The 26,483-nt window shown below is 44.5% G+C and overlaps 1 protein-coding gene across 3 annotated transcripts in view; it reads left to right on the forward strand.

Annotated features, from left to right (window-relative positions):
- Positions 1–26,483, forward strand: part of LOC115588334 (polycystic kidney disease protein 1-like 3) — a 112,000-nt gene that overhangs the window by 9,131 nt on the left and 76,386 nt on the right. For 2 of the 3 annotated variants that reach the window (XM_030430617.1, XM_030431346.1), the window contains exon 2: positions 18,873–19,040. The exons of the other annotated variant lie outside the window; for it this stretch is intronic. The gene's annotated coding sequence lies outside the window, so the exon portion shown is untranslated. The remainder of the gene's footprint in view (positions 1–18,872; positions 19,041–26,483) is intronic. 3 annotated transcript variants of the gene reach the window in all.

A 26,483-nucleotide genomic window follows, 5' to 3' on the forward strand; every position in this document is an offset into this window, starting at 1 on the left:
TGACTGTGGCGCACCGCCACGGCAAAATAAAAGCCCCCACACCTTAAAAATTCAGGCATAAATAAATCCAGCGTTAGAGAAAGGAAATATTTTACCGTCGTCTTCCACTGCAGTCTTTGACGTTAACTAGCATGTTTGATATTTAGCTTGAAGCTCATATGAAATATAAGTGCTTATCATTTGTGTCGCTAATATGACTGATGATAAGTGACGCCTTGAAAATGGCAATCGTAAAACCCGACCCGCCTCTCCAGGCGTCCGACCCGATCCGCATCTGTGTCCGACATAGTACATTATTTTTCACCCGTGCAGGACTCTGACTTAGATAACTCCTCTCTTGAGACAAATAATAAAAATAGTATTTCTTTACAATATTAGATGAATCTTCATTCCAAGCCCATGCAGGGGAGTTCATGATGGCTGTGTGAGAGCATTATAACCAGAGAAAAAAAAAAAAATTCCCTAAGTAGCCTATGACATATACGGAAGAGGATTAGGGCCACACATGAATTTTTTTTTTTAGTTCTGACTTTAAAGTCAGAATTCTGCGATTCTTCGAATTGAATCACATGGTTGTACTGCAGGTGGTGGAAGAGGTTGGATGTAAATAAATAAACATTTTGAGGACTTCAGAATCAGAATCTAAGACATGAGACAAAATAGTAGAGAAGTTGACATTGCTGCTTGATAATATGTTAACCTCTTGAGCATTAGAACTTTTTTTACCACTATTTTCTTTATCATTATATATTTTTGATAGACACAGAATCTGTTTCAGAAGTCAGTGGGTCACATGACATGGAAGCTATTGAGAGAAAAAAATCAAGATTTCTGCATATTAATATTCATATAAAATAGAGGAAGCACTAAAGTACAATAAGCATAGCTGTGTCTCATTCATCCAGTTTACTAATACAATCTGCTGCTGGAGTCACTGGGCCCCATGACATGGAAGATATTGAAAGAACTGCAATTATTTTGTATTAATATATTTATGCTAAGTAATTTGATGACCTAAATCAGTTTCCAGCGATTCAGTGTTATGTTCTGGGAGGTGAGCTAACCGTCCTCCTGCTGCTCACACTGGGTGAACCTCAGTAAAGTGGCGGCTGGACCCGAGTAGAGCTTAGAATCAAGCCCGACCCGAGCCCGTGCACGTTGTGTCCGAGCCCGGCCTGACAGACTGAATGTAATTATGAGGCCGAGACCGATTTAAACCCGACAACAGTTTAATACGTGGGCTGTTATAACTGACGTTCTCGACTACAATTGCGAGTTGTTTGAACTACAGAAATCTTAATGATTAATGCAACAAGTGCCGCACTTAATGCACTCGACAAAGCCGACAAATGTTATTATCGAGGCCCACGACTTGTTTAAAATGGGTCCACACCTCCGACTTTCCTCCAAACCTGCTCAAAGTTAATTCTACTGTTTTTATTTTTTTCTTTACATCTTCATGCTCCATGTTGCACTTAAGCTACACAATCAGTGATGCTGGTAACGCGTTACTAGTTTTGTCATTTTCCTTAGTAAAAAATATATATTAATATATATTTTTTGCTTTCTTCTTGCGTCTCGGGGAGTGACGTCACGTACGCGAGAAGTCACGTTTTCCAGCATGAGGACACTCACGTGTCAGACCACGCAGACACACAAATGCAAACAACAATGGAGGGAGGAGAGAGATGCGCGTTTTCTAGCTGGAAATACAGTCATTATTTTGAGTGAATAAAAAACAAAACACAAATGTTTGATCAATGGACCGGCCCGGCCGAAGACAGTGGCCTGTTGCAGCCTTTGAACGCAGCGTCATTACACAAACTGTCCGCGTCTCACAGCAACCTGGCATAGCTGGTGTTGCATCAGCGGCCGGAGTTTGCCATCAAATTGATGTAAAATAAGCACATCACTATATGCCGGGGTAGATTAATCAAGTGGACCTAACATGTCCCCTGTCCCTAGTGGATGTTATGCCTATGGCACCGAATATACCGACATGGCCAAAATGATGTCGGTTATCGTCGTAAATTTCGGTATCGGTAAATTTTCAGTTTATCGCCCAGGCCTAGTGCTACCCACTTCCAGACTGACTATTTCTCCAACCTCGGTCAGTACAAGGCAGGAGTAGTCAGGAGACTTTTTCTAAACGGTGGGGAACTTCCAACTTTGCATGGAATACCTGCAGATAAGGGACATGTAAGTATACAAATAATTAGCTGTGTGTTTCTGTAGATAAGGGTGAACTCGTGGGTGATGTAGTGTGTTTTGCCAGTGAGATAAGGTTAGCAGCTAACCGCTAACGTTACAAGTTAGTGCTACAGCTGAATCATTGTGTGTAGTACGTTTCTGATCTTGCACATTATGTAATGTGTTTCCTAGGGAAATGTCTGCATGTACAAAATATTTAGCTGTGTTTATTTAGCAATTTTACACGAACTAACCAAGCAGTGTCACATAGTACAAGCTAACGCTAAACGCGAGCTTCCAAGCTAATGCTAACCGCGAGCCTCTAGTTAGCGATCAACACGGTCTCCACATGCAAACCCAGAAACCAGGTCGGTCAAGCAGTACATACACACACCCTCAGCTGGATCTAAGTTTTCAGGATTTTGTGAAATGATGCATTTGAAAATGTTTTCTAAACTGGAATATGTTGGCATAGGCCAGGGCAAAATGAGTGTATGGCTGACTGCTACATAGAGTTTAGATTCTCTGCCCGAGCCCGACCCCGCCACTATCCTTGGCCGGGTTGTGCCGGGCCGGGCCTTAAATCAAGCATTTGTGCTTTTTTGTTTATAATAACTCAAATAATGACTATATTTCTAGCTGGAAAATGCGCATCTCTCTCCTCCCTCCATTTTTGTGTTGCTGTGTGATGTACACCTGAGTTATCCTCATGGTAAAAATGTGACTTGTGACATCACTCCCCGAGACGCAAGAAGAAAGCAAAAATATATATTTTTACTAAGGAAAATGACAAAAATAATTGTAACGCACAGTGACTTGAATAAATAACTTTAATCTGATTACTGGTTTGGAAATATTAACTGTATTTCTGTATTAACTTTATTTCTGTATTTCTGTTCACCTACATATATTTATTTCTGTATTTCTGTGTCCATATGTAAATGAGGAGGTAGGAGGTCCTAACCTCAGTCAAGAGCATGATTGGTTACAGGAGTGTGCTCGATGAGGGTCTACTACTTCTGCCTTACTAGCTGCGCTGATTCCTGTACACTGTACAGGAATGTTGCTGGCTACCAGCAAGCCCGCTCAGCTAACTGTTAGCTGCAGTTATTGACATTTGTTCATGTAGCTATGGTATAGTTATGAATTTGACTGGCGTTCATTTTAACTTGCGAGGGTCCCAGGTGTGCTGGTGGTGTGGTTTGAGAATCCCGTCTGGAGAGAGAGGGGTCCTCAGCCATGTCCGCTAACCAGGAAAAACATTCTGCTCATTGCTCCAAGTCATGTATATGTGTATGTAGACGAGCGCTACAGAGCACAAATCGTCCAAAAGTGCATGTTGTCGGTCTCATATCTTTGTCGTGAATGTCTGTACTCTCAAATAACTCATGGGTGGAACAGGCTGAGATATTGTTCACGCCGAGCGGCTCGAGAGCGGAGTGGAGACCCCTTTTAGTTCTTATGTTAGCTGTTAGCTGCTCGCTGTAGCGCAGCGTCCAGGCTACCTTGTGACACAGGTTACCATCGGGCATTTTTCATTCCGCACTGTTCAAATGGTCGCTTAAAGCCATCGTTCCGAGCCGCATACATCGTTATTAAGCTGAAGCTAAGTCAGTGTGAAAACTGTACACTGTCATACAGCCTGCTGGTCAAACAGTCTGCAGAGTACTTTGACATCCAGCCCGAGCTCAGCGTCAGGTCAATCAGCTGTGGCAAATCGTGAGACGTCCAGATCAACCTGTGATACAAACACCAGTAGCGACAATGGTTCATAGGAAAGCCTAGACATGTATCTCACTCTCGGTGGTAACATGTGTCAACAGTTAACCTGGACGCTACGCTCTTAGCGCTACAGCGAGCAGCTAAAAGCTAACTAGCAGCTAACTGCTAACAGCGGTGTCCACGCCTCTCTCGAGCCGCTCGGCGTGAACAAATGCTTGATACTGTTCCACACATGAGTTGTTTAAGAGTACAGAGATTCAAGACAAAGATATGAGACCGACAACATGCACTTTTGGACGATTTGTGCTCTGTAGCGCTCGTCTAGCAGTGGTTTGCAAGTCGCAGCCCCGGCTTCTCCGTGTGGATAGAAGTGTTCAAGCCACGTCAAAACGAATACACATATACATGACTTGGAGCGATGAGCAGAATGTTTTTCCTGGTTAGCGGACATGGCTCTCCAGACAGGATTCTCAAACCACACCACCAGCACATCTGGGACCCTCGCAAGTTAAAATGAACGCCAGTTAACCTGTCACACTGGTCGAGGCCATTAAGCTAACTGGAGCTGTTTACAACGTTACAGAGAGGGAGGCTTGAGATCAGGAATCGTTTGCTTTTGTCTGGCTCTCCGATTTGACCAATCATGCTCTTGACTGAGGTTAGGACCTCCTACCTCCTCGTTTACTTATGGACACAGAAATACAGAAATAAATATATGTAGGTTAACAGAAATACAGAAATACAGAAATAAATAAATGTAGGTGAACAGAAATACAGAAATAAATAAATGTAGGTGAACAGAAATGTATAAATAAATAAAAAGCATTTATTCTTTAATTTATACTTTTATTTATTTATTTATACATTTATTTCAGCATTTATTTATTTATTCATTTATTTATGCATATATTTATTTATGCATTTATTTATTTATACATTTATTTCAGCATTTATTTATTTATTTATTTATGCATTTATTTATTTATTTATTTATTTATTTATTTATTTATACTTATGTCAGGTTTGGTCCTCCATACTTGACATCATAACACTTTTGTGATAAATGAATAGTATTTATGTGACTAAAAGCTTACTGCACTATTCCCCTCAGACGTACAGGTCCATAGTCTTTCCGGTAAATGTTCAGTGCATTCTGCAGTGCAGATGCATTCAGGCAGACAGGTTACAGGCCAGGAGGGTCCACCATGCATGATGGTGGCTCAGGAAGCTGCTGTAGTCTTCGTGTAGCCTAGAAATTATGAAAGGTAAGTGAGTGACAATAGATTAGAGAAAAGAGAGCCTGCAAAATGACAACCATGTTTGCCCAGTGTTCACACTTACTTGTGGTATTTCCATACAGCAGATATTCTCAGGTTCTGTAGGCATTTGTTCACAATTGCCACAGGAACACCTTTTCTTATGCAGAATTTCTATTATTCATTGGAAACTATGATTGCTAATCACGTCACGTTGTTTCTTTGGTAATATATTTAAAGTTTATAAACCGTTGTAACTGGTTAAAAAATTATTCTGCTGGTAGAGAGGTGATGGGAGGCATCTGTGGCTTATTGAAAACTACAGTTGTTGAAAATTGCTGGCAGTAGCTTATTACAGGTCATCACTGCAAATAAGAACAGGTTCTCAATCAACTTACCTGGCTCTATAAAGGTAAATAATAATATGTCTTTTCTCTTGTAACGGAAATTGCTGAATTGCATCCGCCAGCCGAGGTTTGGCTAAGCTTTATGATGTAAACACTCGAGATAGGAGAAGGGGGCTGTTATCTGTAACAACGCGGGGCAGACGGCCAGTAAGCTCGTAAAACTTTCGTTAGTCTGCAGTAACATAAAAGTATTGTCGAGGTAACAAAGTTAACTACCAACCACTGAGAAACATCCATCCGTTCATTCTTGGCTGCTGACTTTCTTCTGGTGCCTCTTGTTGTTTTGGGTCGGACTCCGGCTCGGTTCCACCGCTCGGTTCCACCGCAGTCTGTTGTCCGGCAGCCATTTCTTCCGCAAACTCAGTTGTTGCCATGGTCACCCGATGCCGCAAAACAGGAAGAGGTGGGCGGCGCACGCAGTAGCTCATTAGCATTTAAAGGGAAAGGCACTGAAACCGGCCACCTGGAGCAGGTCTGTGAAACTGGTGTTTCAAGAACCCTGCTGTACTTAATCCTTCAGCTTTTTTCGACCAAAGCATGTTACTAACATTCCATTTAGACATCAAGGAACCATGTCAAGAAGCAGAAATGACCATAATATGGGACCTTTAAGGATCAATGCAAGTAATCGTTACACACTGTCCCTTTAAGTACAATTTTGAAGTGTTTCCATTTCTGGCTACCATGCACTTCTACTCCTCTACATTTATTGGATGACTTCAATTACTTTGCAGATTCAGATTATTCAGGGTTGATAGGCTGTTACTTTTGACGTGTAGCCAAAGACATGAGAAAGGCCATGGAGTGTTGACGATAGATAGATAGATAGATAGATAGATAGATAGATAGATAGATAGATAGATAGATAGATAGATACTTAGTGGGTTTGTAAGGTGCAAGATGAAGAGAGATAGGGTGCAGTTTTGATTACAGTTATAAGATTTAAATAATAAGTCATTTAAGTTATTTGTGTGAATTGCGTCGGTGTTGCTGTGAAGCATTGTACAGTTTGATGGCACCAGGTAGGAAAGATTTCCTGTGCCGTTCTTTAAGGCAGTGGGGTTGAATGAGTCTGCTGCTGAAGCTGCTCTTAAGCTTGTCCAGAGTTTCGTGGAGGGGGTGAGAGACATTGTCCATGATCACCAGCAGTTTTGCCAGCATCCTGTCCTCCACCACCTCCTCCAGGGTGACAAGCTTGGAGCCAACAACAGACCCTGCCTTTTTAATGAGTTTGTTTAGTCTGTTTGCATCCTTCGCCTTGATGCCCGCACCCCAGGACACCACGACGAAGAAGATGGTGCTCGCGACAACAGACTCATAGAACATCTGGAGCATCCGGTTGCAGACATTGAAGGACCTGAGCCTCCTCAGGAAGTAAAGCCGGCTCAGGCCCTTCTTGTAAACTGCCTCTGTGTTAGTGGTCCACTCCAGTTTATTGTCCAGCACCACACCCAGGTATTTGTAAGAGTCCACGATGTCAATGTCTGACCCACCAATGCAGACTGGAGAGGACGGGGGCTTGTTCCTCCTTAAGTCCACCACCATCTCTTTCGTCTTTGCCACGTTCAGCTGCAGGTGGTTCTCCCCACACCATTTAACAAAATTGCCGACCAGGTCCCTGTACTCATCCTCCCTCCCGCCCTCTACATGCCGCATCATCAGAGAATTTCTTGCTGATCAGACGGTCAGACACACAGTTCTGTAGTCTCACAACATGCGGTCTGCCCGTCAGATAGTCATTGACCCATGTGACGAGGGGAGAATCCACCTGCATATTCTCCAGTTTGGCCTTCAACAGCTTGGGCTGGATAGGGTTAAAGGCGCTGGAGAAGTCGAAGAACATGACGTGGACAGCAGTGTTGGGTCTATTCAGGGAGGAGTAGGCTTCCTGCAGCAGGTAGATTATTGCATCATCAACCCCAACATGGGGCTGATATGCAAAATGTAGGGGGTCCTGTGATGGGCACACTAGGGGTCTGAGGTGTGCTAGAACCAGCCTCTCCAAAACAATCGGCCTGTAGTCATCCAGTGCCACAGGATGTACTTTTTTGGGCATTGGAACAAGGCAGGACGTTTTCCAAAGCACTGGCACTCTCTGAAGGTGGAGGCTCAGGTTAGAAAGGTGCTGGAGAACTCCACAGAGCTGGACGGCACAGGCCTTCAGCACGCGAGGGCTGACGTGGTCCGGTCCAGCAGCTTTTCTCTGATTGAGCCTCTCCAGCTGTCTCTTCACCTGGCTGGTTGTGATGTGAAGTCCAGTCTGGGGGGGGGGGGGGGTGACTGCTGCAGGGGTTTGTAGGCAGTAGTGGGGGAAGTTCAAGTGTCCTGGGGGAGGGGGGCGGGGGTGACTGCTGCAGGGGTTTGTAGGCAGTAGTGGGGGAAGTGCAAGTGTCCTGGGGGAGGGGGGTGTGAGAAAGTCTGTGGTGGGGGGTGGGGGAGCAGGAGGTGGTGAAAGCTGGTGTCTGCTGCAGGGGTTGGTGTGGTGCTGTGGGGGGGTTGTGTCCAGAGGTGGTTGATCAGAGAAGCAGCAAGGGGGCTGCTGGGGGAGCTGGAGTCGAACCTGTTGAAAAACAGGTTGAACTCATTTGCTCGTAGTACGTTTCCCTCAGCTGGTACTCCAACTCTCCTCTGGAAGCCGGTGATCTCTCTCATCCCCCTCCATACATCCCTGGTGTTATTGTTTTCCAGTTTGAATTCCAGTTTTCTCCTGTAGTTGTCCTTACTCTCCTTGATGCTGTGTTTTAGTTCTCTCTGAACACGCTTGAGTTCTGCACGGTCCCCTGACCTGAAGGCCCTCTTTTTCTCGTTAAGTAGGGCCTTTAGGTCGCTGGGTTTGTTGTTTGGGTAACAGCGGACCTCTTTAGTGGGGATGGTGTTGTCCATGCAGAACCCAATGTAATCAGAGATGCAATCAGTTATGCCATCAATTTCATCACCGTGTGGTTTGTAGAGTGCCTCCCAGTCAGTGACTTCCAGGGCGCCCTGCAGGGATTCCATGGCCTCGGGAGACCATTTCCTCACAGTCCTCACTAGCCGTTTTTAGACAGAGCACCAAGCCGCCAATTTGCCCGTCCTTTTGGTGGCTCGGTCCGCGGTTTTAGACCAGGGCGGCATATTGGGGGTCTGTTTCGGTCCGCCTATTTTCCGCCTCGGAGGGTACACTTATTTCCGCCTCGCTGGCCATCTAAAAACGAGGTGTAAATGAGCCGGCCTCTGTGTGAGGTGGGCGGAGGTGTCGATGACCTACACTGTAGTGCGACCCACAGCCAAGGAGTTTTAAAACCAGGAAACAGCTGATCACAGCAGTCAGTCCATCATTTCATCCGCTGACATTAAGATGAGCAACTGGACAGCCGCTGAGATCCAGGAGCGTCTCCTCGGTCTCTGTAGCTGTTTGGTTATGTTAGCTTGACGTTGTGTTGGCAAGCTAAGGACGGTCGCTACTTTCAAATTAAAAGCCCCCCGCTAAGAACCCAGCTAAACTCCAATGGGGTGCAATGTAAAGCTCTTATTATGAAGACAAATTCTATGTCACTGTTCACAGCCCAACTTTGAGCTTCATGTTACGTCACATGTTTACACCTACCTCATAGGCGGCTTTTGGAAAAGGAGGAATATTATGCCTCGGTTTTAAAAAGATAGGCCGGCACATTGCCGTCCTTGCCTTGGAGCAAATGTGCCGCCTTTTCTATCTAAAAAGGGCTAGTGTCACTGGTAGCTGCTGAACCACAGGCTTGTATGATGGGGAGAGCAGGACGAGGTTGTGGTCTGACCTTCCCAGGGGAGGGAGGGCAGTGGAGCTGTATGCATCTTTAACATTTGCATACTGCAGGATCTTTAGTTTTATTGGCCCTTGTTGTGCATTTGACAAACAAGAACAAGCGAAAATAGTGGATTTTTACATAAATCAATTCTATCTGCAGCCAGACCCAAAAAACACAGATACAGACAACTGGATAAAATGCTGAATATTGGCACTGTTAGGCCAGGTTGATAATTGGTCTATCTATACTACAACGCAAACAGGAGCTGCTCATTTCTAATGTGCCTTACTTTTTCATGCCACCACTTCACCAAAATATGAAGGCTGAAAATGAGGTTGAGGAGAGAATACTACTTACTACCTATGGTGCAGTGTGAACCCAGCCCTAGTCTATTTTCATATGAAGGTAGAAATTTGACACTGAGCTGATTACGTCCCCCAGGATATTACTCTGGACTGGATTTCTATTATAGAAGGATCAGTTAGTCTGCCAGATACAGTAGGTAATTGCAGCTGTAATGATTACAAGTGAAAAATACTCAATTGCAGTTAATGTTAATATCACCCCACCTCCCCCAGGAGAAAAGAGGTCTGAATCGGTCTTTGGTGAGAATTTTTAGCTTGATGTTTAATGTTGTGTTTCAGAACCTTGCCTACTGAAAACAGAGTGCCAGTAATCACTTATGAATGCAGTACTAGAGAGAGGAACCATAAGCCTATATAGTGGTATTGGTGTCTCCACTATTGGTGTTGTTGTAGTTGGTGTAAACTAACTACAACAACACCAATAATTGAAGCGACAGACACATGGTGAAATGTCTGTTTGTCTTATCATCAGTCTTGTAGTGGCACTCTGTTAGCTCTTCTATCTTTGCTGCACCACTTCTAGAGTCAGTCGAAAAAACACTCTTTTTCCACGCGAGCGACGAGACATGACAACTTCCTTTCTCTTTTCAAATGTTTATAAAAAAGAAAAGGCAACAAAGCAAATTACAATGTCTGACGCACAGTCAAAAGACTGTGTTGCTTCCACCATGTTCTGACTCTAAAAAACGAAACTAAAGGTACACAAAGTCAGTTACCACTATACGATGACATCACATCATAGAATTTAGAGCATAGAAACGTTTTTAACCTTTTACACATTAATGATTATGTATTTAAAACTGACATACTCTAAGCCTTGCATGAATTAAAATGAAATTGTCATCATTCAATTTTAACTGTTTTTAACTTAAATTATTATTGCTTAACTGACCTTTATTGGCCCTTACATTACCCGGCCCCTAATTGGTTAGGCAGGGAGACTAAGCAATTACCAACTTAAACATTCAAACTACTTTCAATATCTCTGAACAGTCCAACTTAAACTGGCTCCTTATGATTCTTGCTTTTCACACATCTTCTTACTCAATCGTCTCTCCTGACGCTGCCTCTTCCAACAAGCACAGTTTGTTAACAGGTCTCTCCAAGATGTTGGTCTTGGTTTTTATCCAGTAATGGTTCAACTACTCTTCCCATGAGCCAAGAGTTGCGAGGAGAAGAGCTGTCCACTAGTAACACAACATCTCCAGCCATGAAGTTTCTCCTTGGTCTTGGCGTTCCTGGAGGAGAAGAGGATACTCACGCGTCCATCTAGTCCAGAATAAGTCTGCAAGATACTGGACTTGCTTCCATCGCTTTCTTGTGTATGTGTCATCTTTGCTGAAGATGCCTGGTGGCATGCTGGGTTGAGACTTCAACAGCAATAAATGATTTGGTGTTAGAGGCTCGAGGTCATTCACATCATCTGAGATACTTGTGAGCGGCCTGCCGTTGATGATATTCTCGACCTCACACATTACTGTCTGAAGACAATCTTCATTCACAGCTTGCTCTTTCAACAGGGAATTAAGGATTCTTCGCACTGTGCGAATCTGTCTTTCCCAGATTCCGCCCTGATGGGAAGCTGCTGGGCTGTTAAATATCCACTTTATTCCTTTTGGTTGCAAAGCTCTTTCAATCTTAACATTATCCAGGTGCTGTATGGCTTCTCTCATCTCCCTTTCAGCACCCACAAAGTTTGTGCCGTTGTCAGAGCGCATGATGGTAACTTGACCCCTTCTGCTTACAAAACGTCGAATAGCATTAATACATGAGTCTGTATCAAGGCTGTCTGCAACTTCAATATGCACAGCTCTGAGGGTGAGGCAGGTGAACATCACGCCATATCTCTTGACTGTACTCCGGCCCCGCTTGACCTCAAATGGCCCAAAGTAATCAACACCTGTGCTCGTAAAAGGAGGTTTGTCAGGCATAAGGCTGTCTTCAGGTAGGTTCACCATCTTTTGCTCTCCGACCTTTCCATTAATCCTGCGGCACACTGTGCACTTACTGATGATCTTTCGGATGGCAGAATTGGCTTGTGGGATCCAATACTTGCATCTTAGTTGTGCCAAGACATAACTCCGTCCACAGTGTCCTGTTCTTTGATGTATGTCTCTCAAAATCAGTTTAGCGACCCTGCTATGCTTAGAGAGTATCGCTGGATGTTTGACGTTTTCTGGCATAGCCGACTTGTTAAGTCTTCCTCCGACTCTTAAAATGTCATCTTGAAGAATTGGAAATAGTTTGAACAGCTGACTGCTGCAAGTGACTTGTTTACCTTTTTGCTGAGCTTTGCTTTCTTCTACGAAATTCTGTCTTTGGCTGAACAAAATTATCTCCCTTTCTGCGGCGACCAGATCATCCAAGGTGAGTGATTTCGGTTCTGTCGTTGTTTTGCATTTTTCCATATGCTGTTTTAACTTTGACCTTTGCCTTTCAGGGTCCTTTTCAGTTTGCCTGATTGTTCTTGTGAACTCCTATCTTTCATCCTTCAGTTGCTGCAAAGTTTTCTTGCCTTTAAAATCCAAGCAACCGACCTTTTTAGCTTATTCCAGTCCGAGTAATAGTAGATCAACTTGTTCATTGGTTCCATGTTATCTTTGACTTCGATTATGTTGACTGTAACTGTGGTTTTGACCTCTGGGTCATCTTGAAGGCTTTCTTTCCTTTCTATAGGTTGTGTTGGCCAATCACATTCTTCGTTCAGCAGGAAGTTCGGTCCGTTAATCCATGTTCCTCCTTGTATCAAACTCTTGGCCTTCGGGCCCCTGCTAGCTTGATCTGCAGGATTTTCTGCTGTTCCAATGTAATTCCATTGAGGAGACTTGGTGGCTTCTCAAATCAGTTGCAACGAACGTTTTGAATCGAGCAGTTTCACTGTCAATATACCTGAGCATGGTTGTGCTGTCTGTCCAGAAGATAGATGGTTGCAGTGGAACTTGAAGTTCTTGACGTAACATCTTGTCTACCTTCACTGCGACGACTGCTACCGTCAGCTCGAGTCGTGGAATTGTAACCTGTTTGAGTGGAGCCACACTAGCTTTCCCCATCAGAAAAGAACAATGCTTCTTGCCTTGCTTGTTCTCTAGCAGTAGATAAGACACATTGCCATATGCATGCTCTGAGGCATCTGAGAAATGATGCAAACGTGCTGCAACAGTGTATCCAAAGTCGGATGGTTTCAGACATCTGTCCACATGGAACTTGGTGAGGTGAATAACATCTTTTTTTCAATTTTTCCAATCATCAGCATGCCTTTCAGGAATGTTCTCATCCCAACCATGTTGCTCTTTACAAAGCTCTTTCAGCAGGAGTTTAGCAGGCAAGACAACCAGAGCCAGTAAGGCCAAGGGGGTCGTAGATCGAGTTTACCTCACTGGCTCGGTGTGCTTCTGGGATGGACATTAACACCTTTCTGCTATGGCTCCTCCATTTTGTTAGAGTGAAGCCTCCACTGGCACACAATGTGCGAAGGTCATAAAAAAAATAAAATATCGCAATTTAACAACAAAATAAGTTAATAAAAATGGTGATTACAGCAATTCCTTGATCTTTTCTGCCATTGTTTGCCATGCTAGGATAGTATCAGCTCCAGCACTGTGCATTCTTGCCACTGACAACTCCATATTTATTATGTTAATAAATGTATTTATCCATTGGGGCTTAGAAACTACATGCGGAGGTTTCCAGCGTAAAGCAAACATTTTTTTGGCAGCAGTGATGCCCGTTAGAAGGACATGTGTTTTCCAACAAGTTAGCTTTAGTGAGGTGGTATCATTCAAGAGTAGCACAGTGGGAGAACAAGGTATAATGACTTCCAGTACATTCGATAGAGTAGTACAGATCTCACCCCAAAAAAGCCTCACGTCTTTGCACTCCCAGTACATATACTTATTTGAGCCTGTAAGTCCATCTGAGCACAGGGTGCAGATTGGAGATGTTAAACGTTTCATGAGAAAATTTCTTCTTGGAGTGAGGTAAGTTCTGTGGATATAGTTGAAATGGATCTGTTGATGATCTGGGTTTTTAGAAGCAAAAACAATTGAGGACCAAATCTTTTCCCAGTCCAGTGAGTCACCTCCGATGTAGTGCTTCAGTTCGTTAGACCATACATGCAAAAGAGGAAGGGTCTTATAGGAGGCATCCCGGATAAGTGAATATACTCGAGAGACCAAACCTCTTTTTTGTTCTCTATTGTACAGAATGGAGTGCATGGCACTCCATATGCTTTCATGGATGATCGTAGTTGAAAGTACAGAAATAAGGATGTTCCAGGCAATTGATAAGACAGTCTCAAATCATTAAAGTCACGAAGCCCATTTTCGTTGCATACATCAGCTAAGACATGGATGCCTCTAGAACTCCAGTCCGGGGATGAGAATGGGACCCCCCCAGTGAGTAGGGAGTAGTTGTTAAAGAGTGGACTATACAGGTGCCATTTACATGTACTTTTAGATTCCTTCTCAGCAATAACCCACGTTGATAAGAGGAAACTCATTATGGGACCAAGCCGTAGCTTAGCTCGTTTCAAAGGGACAGCGGAGTAAATCAGATCCTCCAATCCGTGTGGGAATGCTAGGTTCTTTTCCATAGGTTTCCAACAGGGATCAGAATTGGGGTTAAGCCAATCTGTAAGTGGTCTCAATACAAATGACCCAAAATAGTATTTAAAATTAGGTACGGAAAGACCGCCCTGTGTTTTATGTCGTTGAAGTGTAGTTAGCTTCATGTGCGGCCGTTTCCCTCCCCATATGAATTTAGAGACCAAAGAATGGACTTTTTTCCAGTAATCAGATGGAGGTGCTAAAGGCAACATTGAAGAAAAGAAATTTATGCGTGGACGAATATCCATTTTTTACAATTGACACACGAGCTTGTAATGATTTTGGCAAGTGAGACCATCTATTAAGATCTGCCTCAATATTATTATATATGCTCTGAAAATTCTTATTGGCAGTGATAGACCATGAAGGAAAAATGTCCACCCCCAAGTATCTAAAATGTTTGACCACTGGGATGTGCTGAGGTAGTGAGCTCAAGTTCAGTTGAGAGTTTAAGGGGAGAAGCGCAGATTTTGTCCAATTTATTTTATATCCAGATAGAGAGCTAAATTCGTCAAAGGTATCCAAAATATGCGGCAGTGATATGGCTGCTCTATCACAGTATAATAATATGTCATCAGCATACAGCGATATGGAGTGTGTGGTGTTATTAAAAGTGATGGGCGAAATAATTGGGTGTTGGCAAATTTTCTGTGCGAGGGGCTCTATTGACAAAATAAAAAGAAAAGGGCTTAACGGGCAACCCTGTCGGCATGAGCGTGATAGATTAAACTTATCTGATATGACACCATTCGTGTTTATCATTGCCGATGAGTTATTGTATAGCAGTTTAATTAGATTGATAAAAGTTGGACCCAAATTAGAGCGCTGTAGAACCATCCACAGATATTCCCATTCTAACCTATCATAGGCTTTTTCTGCGTCAAGACTCAATACTGTACATGGAGAGGGAATATCTTTGGCAGCATAAATTACATGAAGCAGACGCCGTACGTTGTCAGAAGCAAGTCGTGACTTCACAAAACCCGTCTGATCATTCTTAATTAGCATAGTTATATGGGGTTCTAGTCGGAAGGCCAGTATGCGGGCAAAAATCTTTATTTCTGCATTGAGGATAGACAATGGTCTATGATTCCCGCATTTGGAGGCGTCCTTATTGGGTTTGGGCAATACAGCTATCAAGGCGGCGTTCATATAATTGAAAAAAGGCACCAACTTCAACAGCTTTATGAACCATGGCTAAGAAGTACCGTCCCAACTCCTCCCAAAAGGTGAGATAAAACTCTGGGGGAATCCCATCCCATCCCGGAGACTTGCCCGTTTTCATTCCAGCTATAGCACCCCTCAACTCGGTCAGCGTTATTGGTTCCCCAAGGCGTTCTGCATCTTCTTGCGTAAGCGTAGGAAGCTCTAAATCTTGCAAATAGGTTGCACATTTGTTTTTATCTAATAATATTTCAGATTTGTATAGCTCTGCATAAAAATTTTTGAAAGCAGTATTAATGTCTTTGGGAGCAGTCAGCACTTTTTGGTTTGAGCTGATAACTGCAATGTTGGGGTATTTTTCACATTTTTGCAGACTAAGAGAGAGCAGGTGACTTGGCCTTGGGCCATTGAAATAATAATTCCTTCTGGTTCTATGGATTTGAAATTCAGCTCTTAATCTCAAAATGTTGTTCAACTTCATTCTGACTGCATCGATTTTCTTTTTGCTGTCCTCTGTGGCGCCATTCCCCTGTTGAGTTTGTTCGAGCCTTCGTAATTCATTTTCCAGTTAGTTAATTTTGCCTAGCTTTGTTCGATTAAGGTAGGAAGCGAACAAAATGGTTGTATTTCTCACAAAGCCTTTAATTGCGGCCCATAAGACTCGAGGGTCCTCTACTGAGTTAGCATTCTCTGAAATAAATGTTTTAAAAGTATTTCTGAAATGGTCACAATAGTCATTGTTTTTCAGTAATGTGGTGTTAAAGCGCCATCTTGTGGCCTTAGTTGGAGTCTTGGCAAGTGTGAGCTGTGATGCAATAACACAATGGTCAGATAGAGAGTTAGGATAAATCACAGCTGAATGAATTTCAGAGTATAAAATTGCAGAAGCCAACAAATTATCTATCCTTGAATAGGTTTTGTGTCTGTACGAATAAAAACTATATTGTCTTAAAGTAGGGTTTACAGCTCTAAATAGGTCTGTCCGACTGAAATCGTCAACTAGACCTTTGAAACCAGCTGTAGAAGGAGGAGTATGTTGAGACGGTGTACTAGATCTATCGAGTAAGGGATCAAGGACAGTGTTTATCTCAGCGCCAATAATAACTGAAAAGTCCTGCAGGTCACAAAGTTTTGTTAATTGTGCCAAAGAACTCTGGGCTAAAGTGATTAGTGGCATATATACATAGAAATGCAACTTTCTGTCCATATATATTTGTTTTAATGTAAGCAATACGACCATCTTCACTTCCATAGCTTCCGATTATTGTTAAGGATAGGCTGCGTCTCAACACCACCAGAGCCCCGCGGCTTTTAGAGCTAAAAGTAGCTGCAGCTGAAGTATAGTAATAACGGTTTGACAAGCGTTGTTTATCAGATTGTTTAAAATGTGACTCTTGAATGAAAGCCACGTCTATCTTGTGTCTCCTCAGCCAATCAAGACACATTGAGCGTTTGATGGGGGCATTAAGACAATTAATATTCCAGCTAGCTATGTGTAGCATAGTCATTATTTCAAAGGGGACTGGGCAAACTTTGAGTTCCTGCATACATATTAGTCCGAAATGTGGAGATCCAAGTATACAACCCCATGACGCCAGAGAAAAAAGGGGGAAAAATAGAGGGAAAAAACTACTCGCAACTAACATAATAATGTAAAACAAGGTGGCAGTGGCCACACACACAACACCCACTATTTGGGCACTTGAGCTGAGAGAGCTGGCTATCACACCATCACAAAAGCCCACCCCCCCGTACAATATTCCGAATGGACAGTCAAATGTCATATAAAAAAAAAGAAAAGTCCTCAATGCCAAATGAAAATTATCCATCAAAGATATAGTTCTGAGATCGTTTACCAAGCAAAATATATGAAACACTACTACATAACTATAGTTGCTTATCTATATCAGAGCCTCTTGAGATTATACTCATATAAAGCAAATATTATAATGAACAAACAAAAACAGCATCCCTCACTTGGCAGGTAACATATAGTTATAGATACTTTAGGTATAACGTTACCCTGAGGTATGTTATGGCTGAATGAGATAATACATTACTTCCCGTGTTAATCCCGTGTTAGTGGATCAGTACACCAGACATCAGAGTCCTACGTTAGTCCGCTGGCCAGGTCTGAGCACCAAGAAAGTCCTCAGCCTCTTCCTGGGTCTCGAAAAGGTGCACTTCTGACCCGCGGGACATCTTTAGTTTAGTAAATCAGGAATGGAGTGAAACCGAGTTTCCTCGCTGTCTCCATCACCTGGGAGAATGAGCGGCGCCGTTTAATGGTGTAGTTGCTGTAGTCTGCGGCGAAGCGGACCTCTCTGCCATTGACCTCAATCTGAGAGCCTCTGGCTGCCCTCAAGATTCGGTCCCGGTCTGTGTAACGAAGCATCTTGCAGATCAGGGTGCGGGATCCGGTGTTACGCTCTGGTCCTATACAGTGCGCCCGCATCACCTCCATCTTTCCACCGGCAAGAGTGGGAAACCACTTAGTGAGTGAGGATGAAACAAAGTCCGCTGCGTTGCCGTTTTCAACTTTTTCCGGCAGGTTGATAATGCGAACATTATCCCTGCGAGATCTGTCCTCTCGCTCCGCGATGTTTGCTTCGAGTTTACAGCATGTCGTTTGGAGAGCCTGCGCGGATTTAGTCAGCTGAGTGGAGAGCCCCTTATGATTGGTTTTTAGCTTCTTAATTTCAACTGAGTTCTTGGTTACCTCTGCTTTAATATTGTCCAGCCGTTCGTCAAACTTAGCAAACTGTTCCTCAATGAAGGTTTGCTGCTCTTTCATCGCGGTAGCTAGCATGGACGATACAACTAGCTTAAATGACTCAAGTTTTCCGTCGTCTTTCAGAGGGTCGTCGTCTTTCAGAGGGTCAGACCCGGTTTTACTTCTCAAACCCTCAGCCATGGTATACACGAGATATACTGAGACTCAGTGCAAAGGGCCGTCAAGTTAAACAGTGCGAGGTGGATGGATAATGTGTAAAAGTTGGGGGAAAAGGCAAGAGCAACCGCGCTACGCAGCCATCCCGTCTGCAGGTCACGTGCGTCTCCCGTGCCCATGAAGGTTTTGTAATCTTCAAAGAACCCAGGATTCTTCTTAAACTTTCTGAGCAAAGTGGCTATGCGCTGTTCTGCCACACAACGATTGTTAGGCATTTGAAGCATTGGATTGCCTGAGTGGCAATCCAATGCTGTAATGTCCATTCTCTAAAGTTGCTGTTTCCTGCACAGACTGCATGAATTGTCTGTCTTCTTGTGACAACTCTTCTTTGTCGTCATAGTTACGCTCTGTGAAGTCAGCGTTGTACTGTTGGACCAGCAACTTCTCAATTTCCATCACAGGGATCCTGTTCACTAAACATTGAGGCAGTTTATTCTCTGTGTCATCCAGTTCTTTTCTCATGGGCCCATTCACGACCCAGCCAACAGCAGTCTTCACCGCATAAGGTCCTCCATCTCTAGTGTTGATATTGCGCCATGGCTCCATTGCCTGTGGACAGTTTGCTCCAATGAGTAAGCCTACATCCGCTTCTATTTCTGGCAAGCGTACTTCTTTGAGGTAAGGCCACTTCTCTACATCTGATTGTTTTGGTATGTTGTCAGTGTGAACAGGTATGTTGCTGTGAGTGTACACCTTGGGTAACTGAATATACACTACTCACATTAAGTTAGGGATATTGTTATTTACATGAGTGCTTTTCCTATTTGGTCTGAATTTTAATGAAATAATTAAAAGTTCACTTTGATATTATTAATAATGAATGAGAAGAAACACCATTTTCATTAGTTTAATAATTATTACCCCAAAAATTTAGACAATAACAAGGACAGCCCCAAATAACAAAAATTGACAATGTCAGTAGCGGGTGTTTCCACCATTTGCCGCAATGACAGCTTGACAGCGACGTCTCATGCTCCTCACTAGCCTCATGATGTTGTTCTGAGGCAATGCATTCCACTCCTCCACAAGTGCTACATGCAGTTCTGCCAGGTCACGTGGGGGTGGGGTACGATCATGCAGTCTCTGCTTCAGCTGGTCCCAGACGTGCTCTATGGGGTTCAGGTCAGGGGACATTGCTGGCCATACCATATGAGGCACTCCGACTTCCTGAAGTCGAGCTGTGACAATTCTGGCACGATGTGGTGGAGCATTATCATCCATGAACAGAAAGATGGGGGTGTGCTGGCGGAATTGGGGGATGATGATGGGTTCTATGATGTCTCTGAGGTAAGAACGTGCAGTGACTGAGCCATCTACAATAACCAAATCTGTTTTGCGCTGACTGGTGATGCCTGCCCAGACTGTTGCACCTCCTCCACCAAAGGGAACCCTGGGGACCATGTTGACCTCGGCGTATCGCTCACCTCGCCTTCTCCAGTAACGCTGACGACCATCATTTCTGTGCAAGGTGACCCGACACTCATCAGTGAACAGGACGGTAGACCACTGCTGCATTGTCCAGGTCACATGGTCTTGTGCCCACTGCAAACATTCACGGCGGTGTCTTGGTGTCAGTGGAGTCACCTGCAACGGTCGTCTGGCATTCAAGCCAAAGCGTTGGAGTCGGTTTCGAATGGTTTGTCTGGAAACCCTAGTACCCCTCACATCTCGTAACTGGGCCTGCAGCTGTGTGGCAGTTGCATAACGATGTCTGAGTGCATAGGTCCTTAGGTACTGGTCATCGTTGCGGTCTGTCACTCGTGGGGCTCCACTCCTGAGTCTGTCACGAACTCTGCCAGTAGTTCTGTGTCTTGATGCAAGTCTGCTGATGATGCTTGGAGAAGGCGAGGTGAGCGATACGCCGAGGTCAACATGGTCCCCAGGGTTCCCTTTGGTGGAGGAGGCCACCGACCTGCCACTGACCCGAAGGCGCACTATGGCCCGGTGGTGCTGCTCGTCCGTTAAGTGACGTCGTGTGTTCATGGCTGTTTGAATGATGAACTTGGAATGACTTACTGACAATACTAGCTTTTTATACCCACAGAATGTTGAAATTGATGCCACATTGAAAAGGGTTGTCTTTTAGTTTTTTGGTATTGGCCCCAATATGTAAGGCACACTGTACACAGTGAGACCATTATGTGGAAAACACAAAATGAGGTGTGTCTATCACCCCAATACAATTGCCTCCCTATCCCAAAGCTCTCTGAAGTGAAACAAACACCATATGTATGAAATCCACTGAGTCTCTTACAATATCCCTAACTTATTGTGAGTAGTGTACTTGTTGTCTTCCAGTCCGCACACTTCTAGGTCCGATATCACATAACTGTTCATGAGCTTCTGTTCTCCAGGTTTGTTTTGACCCATGGTGCTGAGAAGTATTTGTGTTGGTTTCCCTTTAACGTTCAGCCTCTTTTGCAGGTCCCTAGTGCAGAACGTTGCTGTACTTCCTGGATCCATGAAAGCAAACGTTTCCTCATACTTGTCACTCCTTTTTGACTTTATCTTCACTGGTACTATTGCCAGCACGCGTTCAGGCTCTCTGGCCCCTGTGAAGCTGCAGGATTCTTGAGTGATAGAAACTTGAGCAAATGATACTTCTTCTTTGTGAGCACCATAGTCCTTCTCAGATGAAACAGAACTTTCTTTATTTCCGTGGCCACCATCACTCTTGTTAGGTGAGACAGAAACTTCCCCTTTGCTGTGTGTAGAATGTCTGGGTGTCTTAATGCACATTCTTTACACTCAATTCTTCTTTTGCAGAATTTGCTGAGATGGCCAGGGATTAAGCATCCAAAACACAGGCCCTTTAACTTCAAGAACTCGATCGATCTTTCTGTAAATGCATTTTGATTTGGCTACATGTAGCTAGGGTGTGAGATTGCTTGCAGTACAAACATGGCTTCTCAAAGGCAATACTTATTTTGCTTGAGTTTGCTAGTTTCACATATGATCCTGGAGGCCTTTGGCTGTTATCTGAGATGTTTGTGGCAAAACTGCTTCCACGGATCTCTCTCTTTACAGGAAGTCTGTTGTATGTTTCTTTGTGTTCAGTTTTTCCAGTTGTGACTGGTATATTACCAAAGAGGGGATCGAGCATTATTTTAGCTTGGCGGTCTATTTAGCTCACTAGATCAGCAAACCTTGCTCTTCTGCCTCTTCGTTCTTTTATATCGAAAGCTTCAGCACGCCAGCGTTCTTTCATTTTATAAGGTAGGACACCACTGTTCGTAGGTTGGTAGGATTGTCCATCTCGTCTAAGAAGTCTATGTCCTCCAAACATTGCATAAGCACTCAATGCCTTTCCGTCATCTGACTTGATCTGCGGCCATTTTAATGCCTTATCAATGTATGCACTGGCAATCTGTAGTTCATCCCCATAGTGTTTATGAAGCAGACGCTTCGCTTCGTAGTAACCTTTGCTGGGTGGCATGTGAGCACAGCTGCGGACTAACTCTTGGGGTTCATCTGCTGTAAACTGTTCAAAAAAATACAATCTGTCTTGATCATTGTCTGTCCTTTGTTCTATTGAATGCTCAAATGCTCTATTGAACGATTTGTATTGCAGTGCATTGCCTCTGAAGACAGGAATATCCTTCACTGGTAGCTGAGATTGCGTCTGTTGGTTAACTAGCAGTTCAGTAATTACATTCTGATTTTGCATGACCTTTATTATGTCCTCACCTCTGTTGGTTGGTACATTGTAGTTTGAATCTTGTGGAGCCACATTGTGCAGCGTTTGTGGTAGTGCGTTAAAGTTCACGCTGCCTGGTTGAAGAGGCAAGCTGATTCTTTCCTGCTTCACAATCCCACCTCGTAGCTTTTGTGCTCGCCTGTGGCTACTCGAACCATCTTCAGAGTTCTCATATTCTTTGAGCACCTTTATTTTTGCGCTACTTTCAGCTAATGCAGTTTCCAGCTCAAGTTCTTCCCTTGCAACTTTAAGTCTGGTCATTTCAAGCTCAAGCTGCTGCCTTTTCTTATGTGCGGCCGCACGTTCAAGCAGGGCTGCATGTTCAGCTTCTTGTTTAACACGTGTTGATGAGACTCGTGTTGTGGATGACATGCAACTAACTTGAGATCCACATGGGTGGGCGTTCCCAGCATCATTGACATCAACCTGAGAAACACTGTCACTTGGTTTAACAGTATCTTGGGGGTCAACGTCTTCATCCTACTCCCTTTGCAGTACAGATTGTACAACTGCAATCCATTTTTTAGTTTCTTTCATAAAGTTTGTGATGGATGCCATTTTGGGTTCAAACCACTTTTCCTGATCATATATTTCTTCATCTTCAGCCAAAAGATTTGCAACTTCACTGTTGAGGCGTTTAGACTTCTGTAGATTAAGTGCAAAATCATTTCCCATCACTTCTTTCACTCTTTTTAAATTTTGAGCATCACTCTTCAATGTCTCCACATCCCTTATTTTACTTGTCAGAGTTTCCTCAGTGCTATGTGTCTTTGTAATTTCTCCTGTAGTGCTTTCTCTGTCAACTTGCGTGACCTTCCCTGTTCCACTGTATCCTCGAGACATCTTGGCTCCTGTTCATTAGCCATCTTATATTGCAGAGTAAAGGCTCAAGTGGTATGCAAAAGTTTAAAAGTACCTTGTTTCAAAGTCACTTTTCTTCATAAAAACAAGTGCAATACAACTTTTCATAATGATGCCGAACTCCACGTTGTTTGACTCGAGGCTTGCAAAACAGTTCACACGGAGAAATCCACAACTTGCATTTTCTCTTTGCAATCGTCCTTTAATTTCTGCTCGAGCTCCGTAATTATCCACTTCACGTTTACTCGTCTTAATGCACTTGGATATTATGAGGATCTGACAGTACCTTGTCCTGGGAAATATTTCAAACAATAGTTCGTTTCTGCATCAGCATCATTGGGTGAGCTCTTTCCTTCTTTCCTTCCATGCAGCAGGTCCAGCTCACACACGCACACACGGAGCTGCTGCAGCTCCGCTCGTTAAGCTAGTCTTTTGACTAATGTAGTGGCACTCTGTTAGCTCTTCTATCTTTGCTGCACCACTTCTAGAGTCAGTCGAAAAAACACTGTTTTTCCACGCGAGCGACGAGACATGACAACTTCCTTTCTCTTTTCAAATGTTTATAAGAAAAGGCAACAAAGCAAATTACAAGGTCTGACGCACAGTCAAAAGACTGTGCGTCAGAGTGGAGCTCCTGTATCACTAACCACCGCATCAGACAGAACACTGCCCATACGGACAAACTGTGGCCTGCCTGTCAGGTAGTCAGTAATCCAGGAGATCATTGTGTCGTCTACACCCATCACCCGCAGCTTCTCCCCCAGTAGCAGTGGCTGAATGGTGTTAAAAGCACTAGAGAAATCAAAGAATGTGATTCTCACAGTGCCTCCTCCACCATCCAGGTGCGAATGGGCTCGTTGCAGCAGGTAGATGACAGCATCATCAACTCCCAAGTGGGGCTGGTAGGCAAATTGCAGAGGGTCTAGCAGGGCTCTCACCTGCGGCCTCAGGTTGGCCAAAACCAGTCTCTCCAGCACCTTCATGACGTAAGATGTGAGGGCCACTGGTCGATAGTCATTGAGGTCTGATGGTGTCGACTTCTTTGGAACAGGAACCAGGCAGGAAGTCTTCCAAAGCACCGGTATTCTCTCCTGACCCAGGCTCAGGTTGTAGAGGTGTTGTAGGACAGGAGACAGCTGGCTGGCACATGTCTTCAGGATCCTGGGGCTGATACCGTCAAGGGCCTGCAGCCTTCTGCTGGTGGAGTCTCTCCAGCTGTCTCCTAACCTGGCCTGCAGTCACAGTCATGCGGGGGAGGCAGCCGGTGTCTTCAGTGGAGGACGAGGAGGTGGAGGAGGAGGTGAAGGTGGAGGAGGAAGAGGTGGAGGAGGAGGAGGAGGAGGTAGAGGAGGAGGAGGTGGAGGAAGAAGAGGTGGAGGAGGAGGAGAGGTGCTGCACAGGAGAGCTCACAGCAGGGGAGTGAGGGGGGAGGGGAGGAAGCATTTGGGGCAGTGAGGGTGTGTGGGGGTCTGGAGGTGTCAGGGAGACGACAGAAGGCTGTGAGCTGAACCTATTGAAGAATCTGTTCAGCTCGTTTGCCCTCTCCAGGCTGCCAGATGACTGTCTGCCGCTCACCTTACACCCAGTGATCTGCTTCATACCAGTCCACACATCCCTCACATTGTTCTGCTGGAGTTTGGCCTCCAGTTTCCTCCTGTAGGCGTCTTTACAGGCCCTCAGCATATCCCTGAGTTCATGCTGCACTCTCCTCAGTTCTTCCCTGTCTCAAGACCTGAACGCCCTCTTCTTCTTGTTAAGAAGGGCTTTCAGGTCATTGGTGATCCACGGCTTATTATAAGGGAAGCAGCGTACAGTCCGGGTTGGCATGGTGGTGTGTTCACAGAACCTGATGTATTCTGTGATGCAGTCGGTCATGCTGTCGAGATCCTCTCCATGTGGCTCAACAAGTGCATCCCAGTCTGTCGACTCAAAGCAGTCCTGTAGTGCGTCACCAGCCTCCTGAGTCCACCTCCTCACGCTCCTAGTGTGGACAGGCTGCCGCTGAACAAGGGGGATATACTTAGGGGTCAGCAGAACCAGGTTGTGGTCAGATCTTCCAAGAGGGGGGAGGGCTGTGGGACTGTATGCATCCTTAGCATTTGAATACAACAGATCCAGTGTGTTACAGTCTCTGGTGGGGCAGTCAACATACTGGTGAAATGTTGGAAGGGTTTTGTCCAGTGAGACATGATTAAAATTCCCCAGTGATGACAATAAATGCATTAGGATGCTGCGTCTGTATCTGGGCAACAGCGGAGTGGATGACGTCACAGGCCAGCGCTGCATCAGCTGAAGGAGGAACGTACACACCGATAATGACGGCGGACGTGAACTCCCGGGGCAAATAATAAGGCCTCATCCCCACAGTCAACAGTTCAATGTCCGGGGTACAGAGACGTTTCTTCACATGAACATGTCCGGGATTACTCCACCTCTCACTCACGTACAGTGCAATCCCTCCTCCTTTCTTCTTTCCGCTGCTTATCACGTCCCTGTCCGCCCGAACAGTGCTGAAGCCGGGAATCGCCACGCTGTGGTCCAGGATGTTTGAGTGAAGCCATGTCTCCGTGAAACACAACACACTGCACTCACGATATTCCCTCTGAGCCTTTATCAGCGCGGCGAGCTCGTCCGTCTTGTTCCCCAGAGACCTCACGTTCGCCATGACGATCGCCGGTACAGCCGGTCTGTGTCTCCTCTTCTTCACCCTCCGTTTCACTCCGGCTCTGCAGCCACGGCGTCTCCTCCGCAGCTCCTTCAGGACCTCAGGTCTGGCTTCGGGTAGCAGTGCAGGTTCACACAGTGCAATCAGCTGGTCGCGTGTGTAAACAATGCGCTCAATGATGCGCTCCTGACCCTCTGTTGCTAGGGCTAGCAAAAACATCACAAAAAAGTGCCACAAAAGTCCAAAAAAGAAGAAAAAAAAAGGTGTTCGTCCTCTCTCAGTCTCCGGAGAAGAGCCGCCAAAATTAAGCGAGAATCAGAACAGAGATACCACAAAAACTACGAAAAAACTTGAAAAAACTTGAAAACCCACGGGAGCTGCTGTTACAGGCTGCCACCTTGTACGGCGCCATAGCAACATTACACATTAATAATTATGCATTTTACACTGACATACTCTAAGCCTTGCATAAATTAAAATGAAATTCAATTTTAACAGTTTTTAACTTAAATTATTATTGCTTAACTGACCTTTATTGGCCCTTATAAGTCTGTTGCCTCTTGAGGTACAATGTTGTATTACAAGGATTGGATAGGCTTGTTTCTTGAAGTTGGCGAGCTAACCAGGTAGTGCAAGCCAATCCAGTCTTTGTAATACAACATCGTACCTCAAAAGGCAACAGACTGATAATAAGACAAAATGGGCATATACACAGATAATAATGGATAACAGCAAATCAGAAAACACAAACGCAAATCAGAAAACACAAACACAAATCCAGAAAACACAACGACGTTAACCAAACCAGAAGAGGAAGGTACCCTCGGGCGACAGGAAT

Source organism: Sparus aurata, chromosome 1, assembly GCF_900880675.1.
Source record: "Sparus aurata chromosome 1, fSpaAur1.1, whole genome shotgun sequence".
NCBI lineage: Eukaryota > Metazoa > Chordata > Actinopteri > Spariformes > Sparidae > Sparus > Sparus aurata.